The sequence below is a fragment of the Babylonia areolata genome, chromosome 25 (genome assembly GCF_041734735.1).
Source record: "Babylonia areolata isolate BAREFJ2019XMU chromosome 25, ASM4173473v1, whole genome shotgun sequence".
NCBI lineage: Eukaryota > Metazoa > Mollusca > Gastropoda > Neogastropoda > Buccinidae > Babylonia > Babylonia areolata.
The window spans coordinates 23,739,979-23,757,478 of record NC_134900.1 but is presented as its reverse complement, the minus strand read 5'-3'; the positions used below and the strand labels follow the sequence as shown (position 1 = coordinate 23,757,478).

The 17,500-nt window shown below is 42.3% G+C and overlaps 1 protein-coding gene across 1 annotated transcript in view; it reads right to left on the bottom strand.

The window, feature by feature from the left end:
- Positions 1–9,201, bottom strand: part of LOC143299545 (uncharacterized) — a 76,312-nt gene extending 67,111 nt beyond the window's left edge. The window contains exons 1-2 of the mRNA XM_076612828.1: positions 9,047–9,201; positions 1–3 (exon numbers count right to left, since the gene is read on the bottom strand). The exon at positions 1–3 is cut by the window's left edge and continues 240 nt beyond it. The gene's annotated coding sequence lies outside the window, so the exon portion shown is untranslated. The remainder of the gene's footprint in view (positions 4–9,046) is intronic.
- Positions 9,202–17,500: the final 8,299 nt, after the last annotated feature.

Below are 17,500 nucleotides of genomic sequence, written 5' to 3'. Positions count from 1 at the left end.
TTTCTGTGCGTCCAGGAATGATAATGATTTAAAATAAAAATAGTAATGATAATGATGATAACACACACACACACACACACACACACACACACACACACACACACACACACACACACACACACACACACACAGCGACCGCGCGCACCGAGTTAGTTAGAAAAGTTAGTGAAATAAAACATTTATAAACATAAATGTATATGATGAATATACATGACTACATAGGCTACACATGATGATGTGAACTGTAACGGATATATCAACGGCGGTCAATCGAGTATTAGAAAAAAAAAACAGTACATTAGATTCAGATGAACGTAAAGGACAATGGTAACACATTGCGAATGCGATCTGTCTGTCTGCCCCCTCTCCCTTCCCCCTCCGCCGTCCCCCCCCCTCTCCCCACGCCCCCCTCCTTACGGGTTTATCCATCCGCCCATCCGCACGACCACACATAATTATACGTATACCCATATAACCCCCCACACACACACACACACACACACACAAACACACACACATCCCGGCGCGCACGCATGCGCGCACATGATACACACACACACACACACACACACACACACACACACACACACACACACACATACAAGCCCGTTCATGAGTCAGAGAGAAAGAGAGGAGAGAGAGGGAGGGAGAGATAGAGAGTGGGAGACAGAGACAGAGAGAGAGAGAGAGAGAGAGGTGGGGGGAGGGGTCGAGAACTCGCACAAGGAAGTACCGATAATGATCGCAACTTCCTTGTCGTCGGGGCAGATTTTGCCAGCACTGAATTGTTAGTATGCAAAACCACTTACCACCCGCTAATGAGTCACTGGCCAGAAACGAACAGGACAGATTCAAATCGGGCACGCTTCGTTAAAAGAGGCTCCAGTTATGTCATCATCATCATCATCATCATCAATATAATCATCTTCACCATCATCATCACCACCACCACCACCACCATCAGCAGCATCAAAATCATCCTCAGCATCAGCATCATCACCATCATCACCACCACCACCATCCTCATCATCATCACCATCATCATCACCATCATCTTCATCATCATCATCATCCTCATCATCATCACCATCATCATCACCATCATCTTCATCATCATCATCATCATCACCATCATCTTCACCATCATCATCACCACCACCACCACCACCATCAGCACCACCATCATCAGCACCATCAGCATCATCAAAATCATCCTCAGCATCAGCATCATCATCATCATCATCACCATCATCATCAAAATAACCATCAGTATCAGCATCACCACCACTACCATCATCATCATCATCATCATCACCACCACCACCATCATCATCATCATCATCGAGGTCCCGTGTGCAACAAGTACTTAGCGCAGGTAAAAGAACCCGCGGCAAGAAAGGGGTTGTCTCTTGCAAAATTGTGTTGAAAAAAAATCACTTTGATCGTAAAACAAGTGGAGCTGCAGAAAGACAAAGAAAGAAAAAGGCGTGGCGCTGCACTGTGGCGACGCGCTCTTCATGGGGAGAGCAGCCCGAATTCCACGCAGAGAAATCGGTTGTGAAAAAGGAAAGTAACGCCACACAAAATACACAAACACATCGTCCGTCCAGACTCAGTGCCATTACTGTCAGGCGAATCACCCACCCAGATTCGTCAGTCAACACTTAAAAGCATAAGACGCTCCATCCAAAAACTCTGAGACCTCCTTCCCCAGTTCATACAATGATTTCATGGCCGGTAAGGCAAAACAGGATATAGTCAAACTCTCAACAGGCCTATGTGAGTGGCGACATGATCACCGTAGACAAAACGGGAATGGCGGGTAGGCAAAACAGGATATAGTAAAACTCTAAAGAGGCCTACGTGATTGGCGTCATGAGCACAGTAGGCAAAACGGGAATTATGGATAGGCAAAACGGGATTGAGTCAAACTCTGATTTTTAAAGAGGCCTACATGTGTGGCGACACGATCACGATAGGCAAAACGGGAATGGCTGGTAGGCAAAACGGGAACAGGCGAATCGGACCTGCATTGGTCATACTATAGCCATTGTACTATTGCCATGACCTGCACTGGTCATACTATAGCCACTGTACTATTGCCATGACCTGCACTGGTCATACTATAGCCATTGTACTATTGCCATGACCTGCACTGGTCATACTATAGCCATTGTACTATTGCCATGACCTGCACTGGTCATACTATAGCCACTGTACTATTGCCATGACCTGCACTGGTCATACTATAGCCATTGTACTATTGCCATGACCTGCACTGGTCATACTATAGCCATTGTACTATTGCCATGACCTGCACTGGTCATACTATAGCCATTGTACTATTGCCATGACCTGCACTGGTTATACTATAGCCATTGTACTATTGCCATGACCTGCACTGGTTATACTATAGCGTCCGGGTTGTCAGCCATTGGGGCACGAACGTTCAAGCAATGTTGTGGCTGGCAATCTATCATCTCAATGAACAGATGATGCCCACAGGTTTCTGAGAAGTGTGTGTGTGTGTGTGTGTGTGTGTGTGTGTGTGTGTGTGTGTGTACGTGTGTGTGTGTGTGTGTGTGTGTGTGTGTGTGTGTGTGTGTGTGTGTGTGACAACTTCCACATACTTACATATATCCTCTGATAAAGTTTCGTTCCAGTAACCATAAACTGCAGATCGAAATAGGAAGAAGAGAAGGCGAAAACAGAAAACAGAATTTGCAAGGAATGTAATATGAGTACTGTTGGGGATGAATTTCATTTTTGTTTTAGAATGTCCCCAAAATACTGTAATTCGAAATAAATTGATACCACATAAATATAAATCACATATGTCAATGTTTGGTTGATGCAATTTATTCAGTGCTGGGAAGAAAAGACAACTTAATCTAAGTAAATTCATAAAACTTGGAAAGGTTGTGTAACTTTTGTTACATCTAAAACATACTTGTCAGTATGTTTAAGTTTTATTTGTTTTGTTGCTAATCATCATTAGTGTGTGTGTGTGTGTGTGTGTGGGGGGGGGGGGGGGGGGGGGGGGCTTGCGTGGGTGCGCGTTTTTGCGTGTTTCGGAGACATCGTTGGACTGAAGTTGCGATTCAACTGATGAGTATGTATTGTTATTGTATCCTCCACACCCTAAAAGGGGCAAAAGGATTAAATTTCTTTGAATCTTTGAATCTTGTGTGTGTGTGTGTGTGTGTGTGTGTGTGTGTGTGTGTGTGTGTGTGTGTGTGTGTGTGTGTGTGTGTGTGTGTGTGTGTGTGTGTGTGTGCTGTACGCATCGAAGAGCTGAAATGGGTGAGCAGGATATGGGGGCTGAGACACAGGAAATGCGTGGGATGGTCCGCTGTGTTACTGGCCTCATTGAATTGTATTGTATTGTATTGTATTGTATTGTATTGTATTGCATTGTATTTTATTGTATTGTATTTTATTGTATCGCATTGCATTGTATTTTATTGTATTGTATTGCATTGTATTGTACTGTATTGCATTGTATTGTACTGTATTGCATCGTATTTTATTGTATTGTATTCCATTGTATTTAACTGTATTGCATTTTATTTGATTGTATTGTATTGCATTGCATTGCATCGCATTGCATAGAATTGCACTGTACGGATTTCTCTGTGTGAAATACCAGCTGCTCTCCCCAGGGAGGGGGCGTTGCCATAGTACAGCCCCACTCATTGATAAAAAAAAAATAATAAAAAGTGTTGGCCTATTGTTTTACTATAAAAAGGGTTTTTTAACGGACAGAATTTTGGCAGGGACAACCCTTTTGTTGCCGTGGGCGTGAGAACAGGAAAAGTTCAATCTACCATCTGGTTTTTCTAAAAGTACATGGGATGCAACAAACAGGATACAGAGAGAGAGAGGGGAGAGAGAGAGAGGGGGGAGAGAGAGAGAGGAGAGAGAGAGGAGAGAGAGAGATGGTGGGAGGGAGAGAGGAGGTGGGGAGGAGAGAGAGAGAGATGGAGAGAGAAAATGGAGTTAGAAGGAGAGTGCATGGGAGACAAGACAAGACAAGACAAGACAAGACAAAATTCTTTATTTTCGAGAATAATATATAGGTAAGCACTGGCGCTGGTGCACGTTTTTTTTCATCCAGTCCCCGCCCTGAAACAGGGTCTACACTACACAGTACTACATCGTATATGTCATTGCACGCACTACACAATACTGCTTAAAGTCATAGCTTGCGAACACAATACTACATAAAGGCATAAGCATGGTAAATAATAACACACACACGCGCACACACACACACACACACACACACAGAGAGAGAGAGAGAGAGAGAGAGAGAGAGAGAGAGAGGAGGGAGGAAACCTCATCTGAACACACACGTCAGATGACGTAATCACAACTGCGTATTTTCCAAGGTTCAGAAACTGGCTGCTTCCTAGTTTTGCTTATGATCTAATGCAACCCACCACAACTTAATTATGTTGTTCGTCGCCCATTTCTAATCTTTTTATCTGTACCTTGTACAGAAAGCGAGACAAATGTGTAAGCTTTTAAGCTTTTCACTTCCGAGCGCGGACATATCCGTGCTTTAGCGGTAACCGTATTATCAACAGTCCAGCCAGTCACTTACTTCCTGGCAGGTGGCGAACGACTGCCTTGATGTGTGTTCGAAGCAATATCCCAGCAAGTTTCTGGCCCGATTTTGATGTGCTTTCTTGCGTTTTGTAAAGCGACAAAGTTGTTGAGCGTGTCAACATGGCTGCCGGGAAGCAGGGTACAGAGGAGGTGGCAAGAATTTGTTTGATTTTCCGAACAATGTCGAGAATAGCAACTTCGAAAACGTGACAGAAAACGAAAGTGATATCATTGTTGATCAGCTAAAGTGAGTCTGGTAATCCTGAGGATGATTACATGCTACAAATGACATCGACAGGAAGGGGGCGGGGTCGTGTTAGAAGTGGGTATAGAAAAGATCCTTTTTTGTTTTGCTTTAGCTCGAAACATTCGTTTTGGGGTTTTCATCTGTTATGAAACCATCCGGATGGAAGCTTTAAACCAAAACATTGTCTACTTAGCTTTGTGTTGTAATACTGTGTGACAGTGTTTGTAGGTCAGCTTTGTGTTGTCATACTGTGTGACAGTGTTTGTAAGTCAGCTTTGTGTTGTAATACTGTGTGACAGTGTTTGTAGGTCAGCTTTGTGTTGTAATACTGTGTGACAGTGTTTTGTAGGTCAGCTTTGTGTTGTAATACTGTGTGACAGTGTTTGTAGGTCAGCTTTGTGTTGTAATACTGTGTGACAGTGTTTGCAGGTCAGCTTTGTGTTGTAATACTGTGTGACAGTGTTTGTAGGTCAGCTTTGTGTTGTAATACTGTGTGACAGTGTTTGTAGGTCAGCTTTGTGTTGTAATACTGTGTGACAGTGTTTGTAGGTCAGCTTTGTGTTGTAATACTGTGTGACAGTGTTCGCAGGTCAGCTTTGTGTTGTAATACTGTGTGACAGTGTTTGTAGGTCAGCTTTGTGTTGTAATACTGTGTGACAGTGTTTGTAGGTCAGCTTTGTGTTGTAATACTGTGTGACAGTGTTTGTAGGTAAGCTTTGTGTTGTAATACTGTGTGACAGTGTTTGCAGGTGGGTGGGTGGGTGAATGTGAGTGTTTATGTTTAAAACGACATGATAATGCAGGAAACTGAACAACATATGCACTTGTGTTAAATACATTTGCAGATATTTTAACACGATTCCACGCATGAGATACACAGACTTTGATTTTTTTCCCTCAAAATGTTTTGTGTATCTTTCTTTTTTCTCTAAAAAAATTAATTATCTTCCCTTGATTGGGATTTATCTAAGCCTTGTGATCATATTCTCCATTCAATTTCTTTCAAGAAAAGACATACTTTTACCTACTTTTGAGCATTGTTTCAATTTTTGTGTTCTTTATGTACAGAAGTAGGCGATTATTTTGCAAAACTTACACATAGTTCCGGAAGTCAGAGGGGTATGTTCCAGAAACGTTTTGCATGACATTAAATAAGACACGCTTCCATCAGATATTCAAAAATATGGACACAAAATCTAAGGTCTGTGAGTGCTTTGCAGTCGAACAATACATGTGAGCCGTCCTCAGTATGTTGTTGAACAGTTGGACATGGTAAATTCCTTGGCATCACATCCTTCCTGTGTCGCTGTTCATGTACACGAGCTGAAGGAATACCAAATGTGAAATTTTGTTCCTTTATAATTTTTGATATTCTACAGTCCAAATACTGTTCAGCTCGTGCCGTTTGTTTTAAAAAAGAATTCAAGACAGTTTTTAAAAAAGGGGAGTATTGACATCTCATGCACTTTGTTGCAAGCATACAATTGGATGGAAATCGGCAGGGAGAAAGTGGGCGTGGAGGGGGTGGGGGTGGGGGGTGGGGCGTTTGGTGCATTTCTTTTTCCTTGTACTTCGAAAAGTTATCCAGAATCTGTTACTGTGTTATTGCGGTGTGGTTTTGTTTTCTTTGTGTGTTTTGGGTTGTTGTTTTTTGTTTGTTTGTTTGTTTGGGTTTTTTTGGGGGGAGGGGGCTGGGGGCGGAGGAGAGAGGGGGCTTGTTGTTGTTTTTAGCAGTGACTCGTATGTATTCTGTTTAAATGTTTGTGATTCTTCCATGTATTTTACTCTTGTTGTGTAGACTGCACTGCAAACGCCCAGTATACCTCAGTATCTATTAAACGTCCAGTATATCTCAGTACCTTGTAAACGTCCAGTATACCTTAGTACCTTGTAAACGTCCAGTATACCGTAGTACCTTGTAAACGTCCAGTATACCTCAATACCTAGTAAACGTCCAGTATATCTCAGTACCTTGTAAACGTCCAGTATACCGTAGTACCTTGTAAACGTCCAGTATACCTCAATACCTAGTAAACGTCCAGTATATCTCAGTACCTAGTAAACGTCCAGTATACCTCAGTACCTAGTAAACGCCCAACCCCCATTTTGTTTAAACTGTGCTGGGGAAAACACCTTGTAACCCCACCCCCACCCCCATCTCCCCCATTTTGGGTTAAAAACTGTGCATGGGGTAAAATACATTGTACCCCCTTCCTTCCCCCATTTTGGGTTAAAATCTGTGCATGGGTAAAAATACATTGTATTCCCCCTCCTTCCCCTATTTTGGGTTATAAACTGTGCATGGGATAAAATACATTGTAACCCCCCCCCCCACACACACCCCCCCTATGTTGGGTTATAAACTGTGCAGGGGTAAAATACATTGTACCCCCCACCCCTCACCCCCCTAACCCCCCCCCCCCCCCCACACACACACACACCTATTTTGGGTTATAAACTGTGCAGGGGTAAAATACATTGTACCCCCCCCCCTCCCATTTTTTGTTATAAACTGTGCATGGGGTAAAATGCATTGTTACCCCCCCCCCCCCCCACTATTTTTGGTTAAAAATTGTGCATGAGGTAAAATACATTGTAACCTCCCCTCCCCCCACACCCCCACCTCCACCCTATTTTGGGTTAAAAACTGTGCATGGAGTAAAATACCCTGTAAATGCCCAGCCCCCATTTTGGGTTAAACTGCAACTGGTAGAATATCTAGTAAACGCCCCCCACCCCCACCCCACCCTCTCTTGAAGACACGAAACCTCACGGCGGATTCAGAAAGACGATTTCAAGCCATGGAAATGATGTCTTATCGCTAGACACTTAGCGTAAGAAACACTGACCATTATTACCAACGAAAACATGTGCCAAATGAGTGCTGGACCACACCAAGATTTCCCGCTGACATCAGTTTAAGCAAAAGAAAACTACGTTGTGTAGCCACGTAACAAGATTCAATAGCCTCGCTAAAACTTCTGTGTCGGCAGTGCGCTGACGACTCTTCACAGAGTGAGGAGGAGAAGAAGAGTTAAAAAGGAAGAGGAGGAGGGGGAAGAAGAAGAAGAACAAGAACAAGAAGAAGAGTTAAGAAGGGGGAAGAGGAGGAGGAGGAAGAAGAAGAAATAGTAGTTGTAGTAGTATTTGTATTTGTATTTCTCCTTTTATCACAAAGGATTTCTCTCTGTGAAATTCGGGCTGTTCTTCCCGGGGAGAGCGCGTCGCTACACAACAGCGCCACCCATTTTTTTAAAATAATTTTTCCTTCGTGCAGTTTGATTTGTTTTTCCTATCGAAACTAGTAGTAGTGGTAGCGGCCGAAGAGATGCTAAGGCCATCGTTGACAAAACATTTCAGGCGTCTGCAGTCATCGTCTCCATCAGTAAAACCTGCTATGACCACCAGTATTTCCACACACAGTTTTGACGCACACACTCAAGCGCACTTTCTGCAACGCGACCAGCTTCCCTCTCTGCTGATTAGTCACGTAAAACAGCGGTACCTTCCAGTGCCACAAGTCAACGATCAAAGAAACAAACGATCGATCCACCCACACTGAACATGGAGCAGTGGCCCGGTGGTCACACGCCCGACCAGGAAGCGAGTGTACGACGGTTCGAGTCGTATGTACGGTCCGGGATCTTTACTCCCTCCTCGCACTAGACCTTGAGAGGTGGGCTGGGTGCTAGTCATTCGGGTGGGACGATAAACGGAAGTCCCGTGTGCAGAACTGATGCACTTAGCGCACGTTAAAAAACATGGTATCAAAAGAGCTGCCCCTGACAAAATTCTGTAGAAAAATCCACTTTGACGGCCGAACAAATGCAATTGCGGAGAGAAAAAGAAAAAAATATATATATGTCTTGACAGAAAAGTGTTACAACACAACACAACACAACACAAAACAACACAGTACAGTACAGTACAGTACAGTACAACGCAATACAACACAGTACAGTATAGTACAGTACTAAGTAATACAACACAGTACAATACAGTACAGTACAACGCAATACAACACAGCATAGTACAGTAAAGTACAGTACAGTACAAAGAAATTCAACACAGTACAGTACAGCACAAAGCAATTCAACACAATACAGTACAGTACAGTACAAACCAATTCAACGCAGTACAGTACAGTGCAGTACAAACCAATACAACACACAGCATTATCAATCTTACCCATGTACTGAGGAGGCCGCCGTTGTCGACAAGAAACGAAGAGAAGGATGAACATAAAACAGCTCAGATACACACAGCTGAACTTCATGGTTGATGGTCTGTTGGTCCCGCAAGCTGTGCGTGGTCTGGTTTCGTGGCAGCGTTTTATTCAGGCGATGATTGGGGAAGTTCATTGGAGCAGGATCAGCACTGACAGAAACACTTGATTAAGCAACAGAGTTTGTGTCAGTGTCAAAGCGCTTGCGCTTGCGCGTGCCCGTGTGTGTGTGTGTTTGTGTGTGTGTGTGTGTGTGTGTGTGTGTGTGTGTGTGTGTGTGTGTGTGTGTGTGTGTGTGTGTGTGTGTGTGTGTGTGTGTGTGTGAAGTTTCAAGTGTGTATGTGCAACACCCGCTATCATTCTGTGTGTGTGTGTGTGTGTGTGTGTTGTGTGTGTGTGTGTGTGTGTGAGTCAATCTATCTGTCTGCCTGTCTCTCTGTCACTTTATCAAGTTGACTTGATACTTGCTAGTATTTGCTTTTTCCATAACATTTTTTTCATGCCATACATTATGTAACAGTAGTGTGTCAGTGTGGGTGGGTGGGTTGGGGGATGTTTTCCAGTTTCATGCTCGTAGTTTTGTTTTGTCTTACATTATGTAGTATCGACCAAACAGGTATATATGACGGGGACTGGATCCATTGCTTATCTATTACATGATCCTCGAAAACAAAGACTTGCGTACCAATTGATCCAAATTATAGTTTGCTCACAATCTGAAACGAATGTTCGTCGAACTGTGCAAGTTGCGTCCTATTGAGCGAACAATTCCAACCAGCTAAAGCTATACTCTCCAGCCATCTGTCTGTTGATCATCTTTGTGACCTGTGGCACACAAGGCCGCCGCCAGAGGTCTCCACTGCTGCCTGTCTTGTGCCGTCTTGTACCTGTCTCCCTCCCCTCCCCCATCCAGGTGTCCATGCCGTTCTCCATTAGTTCTTTCCCTTTGTTTTTCTTCTTCTTCTTCTTCTTCTGCGTTCGTGGGCTGCAACTCCCACGTTCACTCGTATGCACACGAGTGGGCTTTTACGTGTATGACCGTTTTCACCCCGCCATATAGGCAGTCATACTCCGCTTTCGGGGGTGTGCATGCTGGGAATGTTCTTGTTTCCATAACCCACCGATTTCTGACATGGATTACAGGATCTTTAACGTGCGTATTTGATCTTCTGCTTGCATATACACACGAAGGGGGTTCAGGCACTAGCAGGTCTGCACATATGTTGATCTGGGAGATCGTAAAAATCTCCACCCTTTACCCACCAGGCGCCGTCACCGTGATTCGAACCCGGGACCCTCAGATTGAAAGTCCAACGCTTTAACCACTCGGCTATTGCGCCCGTCTTTCCCTTTGTTTCATTCCCTTGAAAAAAAGAAAGAAAGAAAAAAAAAGTTCATTCTTTTCTTTTCAAACTCTGACAATGCCTTGCACATGAAAACGGTTCACATATTTGATGGAAACCAGAATACACAGCGAAATTACAGAGTAAATATACATAGATACATATATCGTCATCTCCTGACTGAAGATTCAACTAAAACTCTCCCCAGTGTCTTTGTACTGTCCCGCGTGGATTATTGTAATTCCCTATACTTGTCGGTTCACCCAGCTACCTCATTGCTAGGCTTCAGGAAGTCCAGAACCGTGCTGCTCGTCTTGTCTTTCGTTCCTCTAAATTTTGATCACGTCTCTCCTCTTCTTCATGCTTTACACTGGCTCCCAGTACAAGAAAGAATCACTTACAAAGTCGTCTCTCTTTGTTTCAAGTCCATTGAGGCTTCTGGTCCACATTATCTTTCTGATCTCATTCATCCTTTCAAATCCTCACGCCAACTCCGTTCTTCTTCTAACACCCGTATGCTTTGGATCCTCCCTACTCGAACCAAAACGTATGACCAACGCAGTTGTTCATACCAAGCCCCCTTTCTTTGGAATCAACTTCCTCAGCCTTTCCGTCACTCATCTTCGCAACAATCTAATAATTTTTGATAATGTTTGGTATCTTGTATTCAATTTTTTCCTTTTTGATATTTACATATGTGTTCCATTTGTAAACGCCTAGGGCTTATTTTCAAGATTAGGCGTAAATGCTCATGATAATAATGATAATATTATTAGGCGTAAATGCTCATAATAATAATATTATTATTATTATTAATTATTATTATTATTATTATCAAATTCATACATACAGACGCACGCACATAACCCTATACATACATACATACATAGTCAGTCGTTTTCGACTATGACCATCAGAACAGACAGCAGAGGTGGTAACTGCTGACCCGACTGTCTGGGCTAGAATTTGATAATAGTGGAGAGTGTCTTACCCAAGTTACATACATACCCATTCTCTCGGCCAAGAGGGTTTAAGACAGTCGGCGTTGGGATGATTCCCAATGGCCAACTAGCTCCAAAGGCTGCAGCACTAAGAGCCAGTGCAATTTTGCCTCCAAGTTTGAGAGTCATCGTCCTTCTCAAAAGCTGAAAGTGATTTCCCATTGCATTGGAGAAACCGAATACAGTTCTCACTTTGATATTGGCCCAACTGTAAACTGAAGTCAATCTGTGATAATATAAGCTCATACATACATACATACATACATAAAAATCTATCTATCTATGCACATATCTTTTTTTTTTTTTACCTGGTTAGGAAAAGATGGATCTTCTAACTTGTGTTTGTATCTTAACCGATGTAGAAAGGTCTGGACTGAAGGTAAAATGCCTTGAAATGTGCATTAACGTGGAAAGAAGCACTCTCAAATCAATGACATTATCAGTCGCTAAACTCTTCAGTTCTTTTCCAACAGTTGTGTCCCATGTCTCAATCCCTTTCGTCTACCCCGCAACGCCCACCCTCTGTTGTTGGGTTTGTTTGTTTGTTTGTTTTCTTTTTCTTTTTTCTTTTTTTCTTTTTCTTTTTTTTTTCTGGCGGAGTACTGTCACTGAGTCAGTTTGCTCAGGCCTTGCGATCTGAACGCATGCGTGCTGCCAGTCTTGGTTCTACTTACTTCCTGTTTGCCAAAACACTCCAATGATCGCGATCGTGCGACAACTGTCAAATTCCCCGGCCCGGCAGTTATGTCACTAGGTCAGTTGTAACTAACAGGGTTACCTGAGTGGAAACTAACTCTATAGAATGATAGCACGCAGCGCAGACTCCGTGTTCTTTCAAGGCAAATGCTCTGCTGTCGACACACACACACACACACACACACACACACACACTTGCTGCTATCCCCCCCCCCCCCCCCCTGACTATTAAACGGCTGAAGAGCACCATGCTAGCCGAGCACTGACTGCTCGATCTGGGCCAGAGATCAAGTTCCTGTTTCGATGGCCGCCAACTAAACAGCGATGAGTGGACCTGATCAGGAAGCTAGCTGTACTGGGCCTGCGTCAGTTACATACGGTTCACATAAAGTTAAGTTCCACAACGACCACTTTGGAACTTGGACAGTTTTCTTCTTAGGGTCATGATGAAAGTGATACTGAATGTTCAGCAAACAGTAGGGTCATGATGAAAGTGATACTTTATGTTCAGCAAACAGGGGGGTCACGATGAAAGTGATACTGAATGTTCAGCAAACAGGGGGGTCATGATGAAAGTGATACTTTATGTTCAGCAAACAGTAGGGTCATGATGAAAGTGATACTGAATGTTCAGCAAACAGGGGGGTCACGATGAAAGTGACACTGAATGTTCAGCAAACAGTAGGGTCATGATGAAAGTGACACTGAATGTTCAGCAAACAGGGGGGTCATGATGAAAGTGATACTGAATGTTCAGCAAACAGGGGGGTCATGATGAAAGTGATACTGAATGTTCAGCAAACAGTAGGGTCATTATGAAAGTGATACTGAATGTTCAGCAAACAGGGGGGTCATGATGAAAGTGACACTGAATGTTCAGCAAACAGGGGGGTCATGATGAAAGTGATACTGAATGTTCAGCAAACAGCAGGGTCACGATGAAAGTGACACTGAATGTTCAGCAAACAGGGGGGTGGGGGGGTCATGATGAAAGTGATACTGAATGTTCAGCAAACAGTAGGGTCATGATGAAAGTGATACTGAAATGTTCAGCAAACAGCAGGGTCATGATGAAAGTGATACTGAAATGTTCAGCAAACAGTAGGGTCATGATGAAAGTGATACTGAATGTTCAGCAAACAGTAGGGTCACGATGAAAGTGATACTGAAATGTTCAGCAAACAGGGGGGTCATGATGAAAGTGATACTGAAATGTTCAGCAAACAGTAGGGTCATGACGAAAGTGATACTGAATGTTCTGCAAACAGTAGGGTCACGATGAAAGTGATACTGAAATGTTCAGCAAACAGTAGGGTCATGATGAAAGTGACACTGAATGTTCAGCAAACAGGGGGGTCATGATGAAAGTGACACTGAATGTTCAGCAAACAGGGGGGTCATGATGAAAGTGATACTGAATGTTCAGCAAACAGTAGGGTCATGATGAAAGTGATACTGAATGTTCAGCAAACAGGGGGGTCATGATGAAAGTGACACTGAATCTTCAGCAAACAGGGGGGTCACGATGAAAGTGATACTGAATGTTCTGCAAACAGGGGGGTCACGATGAAAGTGATACTGAATGTTCTGCAAACAGGGGGGTCATGATGAAAGTGATACTTTATGTTCAGCAAACAGCAGGGTCATGATGAAAGTGATACTGAAATGTTCAGCAAACAGGAGGGTCATGATGAAAGTGACACTGAATGTTCAGCAAACAGTAGGGTCACGATGAAAGTGATACTGAATGTTCAGCAAACAGCAGGGAATGCAGCCAGTGTAACGAACACCACTCACAGCCACAGGTGCTTTCTTGTACGTAGATAAAAACACTTCCATTTTTAACAGTTATCATTTATAAAACCTCTGAAAAATTATATACCTAAATGTTTGGCTGAAACTTCGATTTTTCGAACACGTTTCAAGCTGTCCATGGTGCATGTGTGCCTGAAACAGCCGTCAGTGTGTTCAGTGTGAGGTCAGTGGTAGATCATAATGCATAATTCATTCTGCATAATTCAGATCATCTCTCAATTTAAAAAAAAAAAAACATTTTGACAAATCAGGCCTGCCTTTATGAATTAGTCTTTAACTGTTTGTGAACACTGTATTATACACACTGATGTGAACACTGTATATACGTACTGATGTGAACACTGTGTATACGTACTGATGTGAACACTGTATATACGTACTGATGTAAACACTGTATATACGTACTAATGTGAACACTGTCCTGACGTGAACACTGTATATACGTACTCATGTAAACACTGTATATACGTACTTATGTGAACACTGTATATACGGACTGATGTCAACACCGTACTGATGTGAACACTGTATATACGTCAGTACTGATGTAAACACCGTATATACGTACTGATGTGAACACTGTATATACATATTGATGTGAACACTGTATATACGTACTGATGTGAACACTGTACAACGTACTGATGTGAACACTGTATATACGTCAGTACTGATGTCAACACTGTATATACGTACTGATGTGAAAACTGTATATACGTATTGATGTGAACACTGTATATACGTACTGATGTGAAAACTGTATATACGTATTGATGTGAACACTGTATATACGTACTGATGTGAACACTGTATATACGTACGGGCGTGAACACTGTATATTCGTACTGATGTGAACACTGTATATACGTACTGATGTGAACACTGTATATACGTACTGATGTGAACACTGTATATACGTACTGATGTGAAACACTGTATATACGTACTGATGTGAACACTGTATATTCGTACTGATGTGAACACTGTATATACGTACGGGCGTGAACACTGTATATACGTACTAATGTGAACACTGTCCTGATGTGAACACTGTATATACGTACTGATGTAAACACTGTATATACGTACTGATGTGAACACTGTATATACGGACTGATGTCAACACCGTACTGATGTGAACACTGTATATACGTCAGTACTGATGTAAACACCGTATATACGTACTGATGTGAACACTGTATATACATATTGATGTGAACACTGTATATACGTACTGATGTGAACACTGTATATACGTACTGATGTGAACACTGTATATACATATTGATGTGAACACTGTATATACGTACTGATGTGAACACTGTATAACGTACTGATGTGAACACTGTATATACGTCAGTACTGATGTGAACACTGTATATACGTACTGATGTGAAAACTGTATATACGTATTGATGTGAACACTGTATATACGTACTGATGTGAAAACTGTATATACGTATTGATGTGAACACTGTATATACGTACTGATGTGAACACTGTATATACGTACTGATGTGAACACTGTATAACGTACTGATGTGAACACTGTATATACGTCAGTACTGATGTGAACACTGTATATACGTACTGATGTGAAAACTGTATATACGTATTGATGTGAACACTGTATATACGTACTGATGTGAAAACTGTATATACGTATTGATGTGAACACTGTATATACGTACTGATGTGAACACTGTATAACGTACTGATGTGAACACTGTATATACGTCAGTACTGATGTGAACACTGTATATACGTACTGATGTGAAAACTGTATATACGTATTGATGTGAACACTGTATATACGTACTGATGTGAACACTGTATATACGTACTGATGTGAACACTGTATATACGTACGGGCGTGAACACTGTATATTCGTACTGATGTGAACACTGTATATACGTACTGATGTGAACACTGTATATACGTACTGATGTGAACACAGTATATTCGTATTGCACCACAAGGTACAGTCCTCTCGCCTTTTCTTTTTACCTTGTATACGGCTGAATGCAGAAGCCTGACCAATTCGTGTCCCCTCGTTAAGTTTGCAGATGACTCCGCACTGACAGGACTTATTACTGACGACGATGACACTGACTACCGAAGAGAAATTGACAGGTTTGTGAACTGGTGTGAAGAAAATTTCCTTGAGCTGAATGTTGGCAAAACCAAAGAGCTTGTAATCGACTTCAGAAAAAAGAAATCAACTTTAAGTAAAATCATCACAAAAAATGAAGTGGTCGAACAAGTAGACTCATACAAATATCTCGGTGTGATAATCGACAATAAGCTGTCTTGGAATGAAAACTCAACTGCACTCATTAAAAAGAGCAACAGTCGCATGTACTGTCTTAGAAAAATGAAATCTTTTAATGTATGCAAGCAGATGCTCCAAATGTTTTACACATCTGTTGTCTATAGTGTTTTAACATACGGAGCCGTGTGCTGGGGGGGAAACCTGACCAAACATGACAAAGACAGGTTGGAAAAAGTCATTAGGAAAGCGGGTGGGGTGGTGGGTATAAGACAAGACACCTTTAGCGACATGCACAATAGAAAACTGACTGACAGACTAATAACAATTTTGACCGACGTAAGACACCCACTACATGATGACATTAATAGCAGAAGGTCAGACATAAGTGGTAGGTTTAGAGCTCCACGCGCAAGAACATCTCGATACATTAATTCATTTATTCCTACAGCCATTCGCGCACACAATCAAAACATCCAATACACTAAGTGAACCCTCCCACCCCCCAAGCCCCCTCGCCACAGCAACACCTGAACTTCACCAGCAGACGAGTGTATGGGAGCAGACATTATGCGTGCATGTGGGACTGAGCGGGTGAGCACGGGCAAGCAAGCATTTGTGTGTGTGTGTGATCGGAAGTGATTTTAAAATATTTTCTTATTTTACTTGGATTTCATGTATCTTAATGTTAATGTTCTAATCTTATTGGCGTGACATATGTTATGTGCATGCATACGTTGTTTGTGTGTGTGTGAGTGAGTGTGTGTGTGTGTGTGTGTGTGTGTGTGTGTGTGTGTGTGTGTGTGTGTGTGTGTGCATTTTACTTATATATACGATTTATTCCCTTGATGTTTTTATTTATGTATTGTTGTACAATACCTTATGGTCTTAACGTGTGTGTGTGTGTGTGTGTGTGTGTGTGTGTGTGTGTGTGTGTGTGTGTGTGTGTGTGTAGGTGTGTGTGTGGGTGTGTGTGGGTGGGTGTGTGTGCGTGCGTGCGCGCATGTCATTTTTAGTAATCTTATACCCTTTTTTTGTTGGATGTTTTCATTTGTTAATATTGTTGTGCAATACCCTATTGTCTTAACATGAGTATGTGAGTGGGGGGGTGGGGGGTGGGGGGGTTAGTATATCGTCAGCTATTGGGAATTCTTATTTGACTAGTTTTAATCTCTTCTTATGTTGCGCATGATTTTATGCCAGTGTTTACAATGAGCCTGTGATTGCACAACTTAATTTCCATGTGGATTAATAAAGTGTTTTTGATTGATTTGATTGATTGATTGATGTAG